Source organism: Prionailurus viverrinus, chromosome E2 (assembly GCF_022837055.1).
Source record: "Prionailurus viverrinus isolate Anna chromosome E2, UM_Priviv_1.0, whole genome shotgun sequence".
In the NCBI taxonomy this organism is placed as follows: domain Eukaryota; kingdom Metazoa; phylum Chordata; class Mammalia; order Carnivora; family Felidae; genus Prionailurus; species Prionailurus viverrinus.
Genome location: NC_062575.1, coordinates 43,700,513 through 43,709,618, shown reverse-complemented (window position 1 = coordinate 43,709,618; position 9,106 = coordinate 43,700,513). Strand labels below are relative to the sequence as shown.

Below are 9,106 nucleotides of genomic sequence, written 5' to 3'. Positions count from 1 at the left end.
GCTCATTGCAATTGTTTTGTTTTTTTAGTTTTTAAAAATATTTTATTTTTAAGTCACGTCTACACCCACGGTGGGTAAACTCAAAAGCTGGAGACCAAGAGTCGTGTGCTTTACCCACTGAGCCAGCCAGGTCCCCCTGGTTTGTAGGAGTTATTTATATAGCTAGGCTATTAACTATCCTCTGTTAGTTGTATGTATTGCAGAAAGCCCTCCTTCGTAGCCTTGTCTTTTTACTTTGTTGGTGGTGCTTCTGTAATGTAATCACATGCAACAGTATTTTCTTTACGGTTTGTGGTTTCCCCCCTCTTGTTAAAGAAAATTACCTTGAGATCATGAATCTATTTTCCTATATTTCCTTCTGAAAATTTAAAGTCTTGCTTTTCACATTCAGAACTTTAATTCACCTGCAAAATCATTTTTTTGTGTGTGATACGAGGTAGGGATACACCTGTCATTATTTTCCACGAAGGTGATGAGTGATCCCAACTCCCTTTATTAAAGAGCTTCTGTGGGACTTGATTGGCTGAGCCATGGAGATGGCGCCTGCAGCCAAGGGGGCGGCCAGAAAGCAGCTGTAGAGTCTAATAGACTTGCACTGTCTTCGGCTTTTGGTTTCAGCCTAGCGCTCTGAACTGAAGGTTTCACATCTTGTTCTCCACTCCTAGGGCATCACATCCTCTCTCGACCTGTTGTTGCCACTGGAGCCCACTTGAAGGGCATGGCTGGGATGGAGGGTTGGAGCCTGGGGGACTGTGGGACTAAGCACCTCCAGTAGGCGCTTAGCCCAAGACTGGCCCTATGATCTCTGGGAGGAACATGTGGCTCTGGCATCAGAAAGAGTGGGAGAAGTGAGAAACAAGGGGGGATAAAAAGCAGCGGTGGGTGGAATCCCCTGCTGTAAAAATCCCTTGCTCCTGCTCAGGTTGCTGGTACTGTATGCAGTGATGGAATGCTGGAAGTCTGTCCCAGGCGGATGGGAAAGAGTTGTGAAGCAAAGGTGGTCAGGGAAAACAGCAGGAAGACTCGATGGATATTTTATCAGCCCACAAGGACTGACGTTGAGATCCGAAAGTTCACTTGCTAATTATCTTCACATAAATGGAGAGACTTCTCTTATGCTGGAAGAGTTTGATTTTACTGTGCTTTCTAAAAGGAGCATCAAGTCCAGATATAAAGACTACAGCGTAGCACTTCTGACATCCCAAATGCAAAATGAAAGTATCACTTCAAACCAGAACATCAGGACATGGGGCTGGTGGGAAAAAAGATGTCCTTCCCCTGCCAAGTTATAGTTTGGAAGGGCAAACTAGCACAGGACTATCTAACTTTATTTTTTAAATTTTTTTATTAAAAAAAGTTTTTTAACGTTTTTTCGTTTTTGAGAGACAGAGAGAGACAGAGAATGAGCAGGGAAGGGGCAGAGAGAGACACACCCAGAATCCAAAGCAGGCTCCAGGCTCTGAGCTGTCAGCACAGAGCCCGACGCAGGGCTCGAACTCACAAACCGTGAGATCATGACCTGAGCTGAAGTCAGACACTTAACTGACTGTGCCACCCAGGTGCCCCAGGACTATCTGACTTTATTACTTATTTATTTTTAAATGTTTCATTTATTCTTGAGAGAGAGTAGATAGAGTGTGAGTGAGGGAGGGACAGAGACAGAGAGAGGGAGACACAGAATCCGAAGCAGGCTCCAGGCTCTGAGCTGTCAGCACAGAGCCCAATGTAGGGCTCAAACTCATGAACTGTGAGATCATGACCTGAACTGAAGTCAGACGCTTAACTGACTGAGCCACCCAGGTGCCCCAGGACTATCTAGCTTTAAAGAAGATGAGGGTGTCAATGATGTTGACTCCAGAAAGGTTAGAAAGTCCAAAGGAAAGATGACTATTTTGAAAGGAATTCAAATTAAAGAAACTAAAACAGGATGTTGGAAGGGTTTTCCAGATTCTGCTCACAGTAATAGGAAAAGAGAATCTGAGTATAATAAGGCAGCTGCTAAAAGTGAACCATTGTCGCTTGATAAAACTTCCTCCGTTTCTGAATCTGGAGTGAACAACAAGAACCTCAGTGTAACCAATGAAGAAAAGAGACTTGTAGAAGAAAAATCATTGAGTTCCGGATCAAATTTTTGTTTTGAACAAATAACTTCTGGCATCATAAACAAATTATGTTCAGCTGAAGAAGCAGAACACAACGAGAAGTGGGAAGAAATCTTTTTAGAAGCCAAGGAAATAAAAACAAAAGTAGAAGTCAGGGAAAGGAAGGAACATTTGCATACTGACATTTAAAAATGTGGCTCTGAAATGGACAACTGCTCATGAAACCGAGAAAGACTATTTATGTGAAAATATGTCAAGAAGATACCATTCCACAGACACAAATAGAAAAAAGGAGGGGCGCCTGGGCGGCTCAGTCGGTTAAGCATCCGATTCTTGGTTTCAGCTCAGGTCAAGGTCTCGCGGTTTGTGAGCTCAAGCCCTGCATTGGGCTCAAGCCTGGAGCCTGCTTGGGATTCTCTCTCCCTCGCTGCCCCTCCCCTACTTGTGCACGCTCATGCTGTCTCTCTCTCTCTCTCTCTATCAAAAATAAAATAAAGTTAAAAAAAAAGGAAAAAGGAAAACAAACATTTTTCCAACAAATACTACAAAGAAGCTCTTAGCCCCCCAAGATGTAAAACCTTTAGGAAGTGGACACCTCCTCGGTCACCTTTTAATCTTGTCCAAGAAATACTTTTCCATGATCGACGGAAGCTCCTCATTGCTACTATATCTCTCAATCAGACCTCAGGCAAAGTGGCAACACCTGAGCTTTCAGAGTTTCTGGAGAAGTATCCTTCATCTGAGGTAGCAAGAACTGCAGACTGAAGAGATGTGTCAGAACTTCTTTTATTTTTTTTCCAAAAAATTTTAATGTTTATTTATTTTTGAGAGACACAGAGAGACAGAGCGTGAATGGGGGGAGGAGAGAGAGAGGGAGACACTGAATCTAGAACAGCCTCCAGGCTCTGAGCGGCAGCCCAGAGCTTGATGCGGGGCTCGAACCCAGGAACGGCGAGATCATGACCTAGGCAGAAGTCAGATGGTCAACTCACTGAGCCACCGAAGTGTCCCATGAAGTGTCAGAACTTCTTAAACCTCTTTTTCTCTACAATCTTTGAGCCAAAGCCATTATCAAGTTCTCAGATGAATATCTGGCAAAGCAGTGGAGGTAGCTGATTGAGTTTCATGGGATGGACAAATAGGGCAATGACTCTTACTGAGTTTTTTGCATCAATGAATGGAAGCAGGTGCATGCTGAAGACCATAAGTTAAGTGAATATCGTGACTGGCTTTGGAAAACTCATGAAAAATTAAGTCTGTCTTAAAATTCTTCAAAGTTTTCAAACCCATCTTTTATATGTTACTCTGTACTTGATTCTCAAGAGCTCCATTAAGCACAACCAACTGCCTTTACAGGCATAGAGATTTTAATCAGTACAACTAGAACCACAATGTAGGTTATGTTTTTTGTGTGTTTCAGATTTTTATTTAAGTTCTAGTTAGTTAACATAGTGTAATATTGGTTTCAGGAGTAGAATTTAGTGATTCATCACTTACATATAACACCCAGTGCTCATCACAAGTGCCCTCCTTAATACCCATCACCCATTTAGCCCATCCCCCGCCCACTTCCCCCCTCTAGCAACCCTCAGTTTGTTCCCTATAGTTAATAGTCTGTTATGGTTTGCCTCCTCTATTTTTTTCTTCTTTCCCCTATGTTCATCTGTTTTGTTTCTTAAATTCCACGAGTGAAATCATATGGTATTTGTCTTTCTCTGACTGACTTATTTCACTTAGCATAATATACTCTAGCTCCACTGAAGTTGTCACAAATGGCAAGATATCACTCTTTTTGAAGGCTGAGTAATATTCCATTGTATATATATATACACCGCATCTTCTTTATCCATTCACCAGTCAGTACACATCTGGGCTCTTTCCTAAGTATTGTTGATAGTGCTGCTATAAACATTGGTGTGCGTGTGCCCCATCAGATCAGTATTTTTGTATCATTTGGCTAAATACCTAGTAGTGCAATTGCTGGGTCATAGGGTAATTCTATTTTTAACTTAAAAAAGGTTTATTTATTTATTTTGAGAGAGAGAGCATGAGAGGGAGAGCATGAGCAGGAGAGGGGCAGAGAGAGAAAATCCCAAGCAGGCGCCTCACTGTCAGCATGGGGCCCCACGTGGGGCTTGATCTCATGAACTGTGAGATCATGACCTGAGCCAAAATCAAGAGTTGGATGCTTAACTGACTGAGACACCCAGATGCCCCTCTTTTTAACCTTTTGAGGAACCTCCATACTGCTTTTCAGAGTGGCTGCACCAATTTGTATTCCCACCAACAGTGTAAGAGGCTTCCCCTTTCTCCGCATCCTCGCCAACATCTGTTGTTGCCTGAGTTGTTAATGTTAGCCATTCTGACAGGTGTGAGGTGGTATCTCATTGTGGTTTTGGTTTGTATTTCCCTGAGGATGAGGGATGTAGGTTTTCTTCATGTGTGAAACACTGGTAGATCTTTGCTACTGAATGTGCTAGGACATGTTTTGAGTTAAAAAAAAATGTTATTTGACAACAATCCCAAAAATGTATTTTCCAATAGTAAAATATGATTTGAAGTTGAAAAATAAAAGAGCTTCTGTTCTCCACTGATGTTTTTTAACGCCCCCTCTGTCATTTGTGAAATCAACACATATGTTTAAGTCTTGCATTTTTTAAAAAATTTCTTTAATGTTTATTTAGTTTTGAGACAGAGAGAGACAGAGCATGAATGGGGGAGGGTCAGAGAGAGAGGGAGACACAGAATCCGAAACAGGATCCAGGCTCTGAGCTGTCAGCACAGAGCCCGACACGGGGCTCAAACTCACGGACCATGAGATCATGACCTGAGCCGAAGTCGGACGCTCAACTGACTGAGCCACCCAAGTGCCCCAAGTCTTGCATTCTTCATATGCGTTTATGTATGTTCTTTTTGTGTGTTCCACTGGTCTACTGAGTCAATAATACAATGTCTTAATTATTATAGTTTGACTATAAGTCTTTGATATCTGGATGTTCTTGTTCTCCTTCAATAATTTCTTGGCTATTCTTGCTGTTCCATTTAAATTTTAGGATCAGCTTATCAAGTTCCATGAAAATCCCTTTTGGGATTTTGATTTACGGTTGCATTGCATTTATATGTTAGATTGAAGAATAGTCTTACTTTGGTTATGGTATTAAGTATTCCTTTCCATGAACATGGTGTATATTTTCCAGTTTTCTTTAATGTCTTTCAATGACATCTTATACCTTTCTCCATTAGAAGGCATGCATATATTTTGTTAGATGTATTTATTTATATTTTTATTATAATTATAAAGTGATCTTTTTAAGAGAAAATGTCTGATTATCATAGGCGCATAGGGATGAAATTACTTTTTGTATACTTATTACATATATAGCACAACTTTGCTGAATTCTTATTATAATTTATTAGTAGATTTTCTTGGGTTTACTATCTAGACAATTTTATCACATGATTAATGATAATTTTGACTATTCTCTTCCATTCTTTTTTTTTTTTTTTTTTTTTTTTTTTTTTTTTAAATTTTTTTTTCAAAGTTTATTTATTTTTTGGGGGACAGAGAGAGACAGAGCATGAACGGGGGAGGGTCAGAGAGAGAGGGAGACACAGAATCGGAAACAAGCTCCAGGCTCCGAGCCATCAGCCCAGAGCCCGACGCGGGGCTCGAACTCACAGACCGCGAGATCGTGACCTGGCTGAAGTCGGACGCTTAACCGACTGCGCCACCCAGGCGCCCCAATTCTCTTCCATTCTTTATTCCTCTTATTTATCTGACACGTTTTACTCTGCTAATATCTCTAGTACAATGTTGAACAGAAATGAGGATGCATGTATCTTCGTTGCTGATTATTAAGGGAGTTCTAATATTTCAGTTGTAGTATTACATTTGCATAAGATATTGGTAGATTTATTTTCTATTCCCAGCTTGCTAAAGAGTTTTTGTTGTAAATGGATTTTGAATTTTACCGGACGCTTGTGTGTGTGCAATGTACGTGTGCCTGTGAGCTTGCACAATCTTTGGAAGAATCGTGCTTTTCATCCTTCAGTTTGTTATGTGGTGAGTTACATGACTCTAGTTAATTTTTATTTTAAGAAATATATTTTGGATTTGGCTTGCTAGTATTTTGTGAGATTGGCCCATGATTTTTCTTACTGCTTTCTCTTGGGTTGGTATCAAAATTATGTTAGTTTCATAAAATGGGTTAACTGATGTTTCCTCTTACTCTTTTTATTGCTGTTTATTTTATTTTATTTTATTTTATTTTATTTTATTTTATTTTATTTTATTTTATTTTTTCAACAAAAAGCAAGCTTTATAAAATTAGAATAATCAGTTCCTTGATTGGATGAATTTACCTTCAAACCTGTTTTGGACATTTTTTTCTTTTTCCCTTGTGAGTTTAGTTTTAATGAATGATTAGATTTTCTTAATCAGTTTAGAACTATATGAATTTTCTTTTTCTTTCTGGGTAAGTTAAATTTCCCTGTGAAATTATCTATTTTATGTAATGTCCAGATATATTGCATTAAATTGTAGATAGTAATCTCTTCCAATTAAAATTTTTTTTTAATGTTTATTTACTTTTGAGAGAGAGAGAGAGTGCTAGTGGGGGAGGAGCAGGGAGAGAGGGAGACACAGAATCCGAGGCAGGCTCCAGGCTCTCAACTGTCAGCATAGAGACCATTGTGGGGTTCGATCTCAAGAACCGCGAGATCTTGACGTGAGCCAAAGTTGGATGCTTAATTGACTGAGCCATCAAGTCACCCCTCCAATTTTTAAAATCTCTAATTTATTTCAACTTCATACTTTAGAGATATTCTCTCTGGATGTTGAATTGTGGCTTGGCAGCCTTTTTTTTTTTTTTTCTTCTTCTTTTAGCCCTTTAAAGGCACTGTCTCCCTGTCTTCTGACTCTGTAGTTTCTGATGAGAAGGAAACAGTAATTTGAATTATTGCTCCACTTTTTCTGTGGCTGCTTTCAAGATTTTTCCTTTTATTATTGGTTTTACCAGTTTGACTAGGATAGGTGTAGGGTTTTTGTTTGTTTTGGTTTTCTACTTGTGATTTGCTGAACTTCTTAAATATGTGAATTTATATATTTTTTAATGTGTATTTATTTTTAATTTTTTTTAATCTTTATTTATTTTTGAGAGAGAGAGAGAGAGAACGAGTGGGGGAGAGGCAGAGAGAGAGGGAGACACAGAATCCAAAGCAGGCTCCAGGCTCTGAGTTGGCAGCATAGAGCCTGACGCTGGGTTTGGACCCGCAAACCGTGAGATCATGACCTGAGCTGACATCAGATGCTTAACTGACCGAGCCACCCAGGCGCCCCTAAAAATTTTAGCCGTTCTCATGGAAGGGGTGGTGGTATCTCACTGTGGTTTTGAGTTGCCCTTCCTTAATGAGTAATACTGTTAAGCACCTTCTCAAGTGCTCACTGGCCAATTGTGTATCTTCTTTTGTAAAACATCTTATGTTTTGGAGGAGGTCATGGAGAGGACACGACCTCTGGTTGACCCTTTAGCTGAACAGGGTCAATTGGAGGCTCCTCATCCCCTCCTCTGTCCCTGGAATGTACATCGCCCACCATTCCACAAGTGGCGCCGTTTCAAGGACGTAGCCTTGAGAGAGCAAGGTGTTGAGGTCAGCTCGGTGGTTTATGTTATTGAACCCTGTTAACGCCTCTATGTAAACCTTTAAGATTCTGGCAGGCGGGTGCGGGGATCTATTGGTCTTGCAGCCTCCCAAGACAAGCCTCGTAAGTCAATTCGCTTGCCTATTAAACCTGCCACACCTCAATCTGGAGTGGCTTCTTTTCCCTTCCGTCTCTCCCTGCCCACTGTGTATGGGGGCTGGTTTGCAAACCCACGCTATTTATTTTTTTGCCCATTTTTTCACTTGCGTCGTTTGTCTTCTTAATTTCAATATGGAGGAGTCCTTTCATGTATCTTCTGGATAGAAATCCTTTGTTGGATACATGTGTTATGAGTTTTTGCTTCTAGTCTGTGGCTTGCTTTTTCTTCCCCTTAATGTGCCTTTTGGAGAGCAGATGTTACTCATGTTGATGATACCCAGTTTATCAAGAATTTTATTTTATGTTTTCGGTGTCCTTTTAAGAAATCTCTGCATACCCCAAGTTTGCCAAGATAGTCTCTTATTGCTCCTAGAAGCTTTATAGTTACAGCTTTCTCATTTTGTTCTGTAACTGGCCTATTTTATCTGAAAATGCCTTTATTTCAACTTCATACTTTAGAGATATTCTCTCTGGATATTGAATTGTGGCTTAGCAGCCTTTTTTTTCTTCCTTTAGTCCTTTAAAGGCACTGTCTCCCTGTCTTCTGACTCTGTAGTTTCTGATGAGAAGGAAACAATAATTTGAATTATTGTTCCACTTTTTCTGTGGCTGCTTTCAAGATTTTTCTTTTTATTATTGGCTTTACCAGTTTGACTAGGATAGGTGTAGGGTTTTTGTTTGTTTTGGTTTTTATATTTATTCTACTTGTGATTTGCTCAACTTCTTAAATATGTGAATTTATATATTTTTTAATGTGTATTTATTTTTGAGAGAGAGAGAGAGAGAGGGAGAGAGAGAGCAAGTGGGGGAGGGGCAGAGAGAGAGGGAGACACAGGATCCAAAGCAGGCTCCAGAGTCTGAGCTGTCAACATAGAGCCTGAGGGGGGCTTGAACTCCTGAACTGTGAGATCATGACCTGAGCCGAAGTCTGATGCTTAACTGAGTGAGCCACCCAGGCACCCCTTTTTTTTTTAAACCAGATTTGGGAAAGTTTCAGCCATTATTTCTTCAAAGATTTATTTTGGCTTTTTCTCCTTATCCTTGCCTCCTGTAGTATAATTACACCTATGCTAGACATTTTTTAATTGTTCCACAGGCCCCAAGGCCTCACACATATGCCTCAGAGTAGGCAGTGTCTGGTGATCCTCCTGTCCTGTGTCCAATTTTTCTTTTTTTTCTTTAAAAAAAAATTTTTTTTAACGTT

At 40.1% G+C, this 9,106-nt stretch overlaps 1 pseudogene; it reads left to right on the top strand.

Moving 5' to 3' along the window:
* Positions 1-536: 536 nt before the first annotated feature.
* Positions 537-3,367, top strand: LOC125152556 (methyl-CpG-binding domain protein 4-like; annotated as a pseudogene).
* The last annotated feature ends 5,739 nt before the right edge of the window (positions 3,368-9,106 follow it).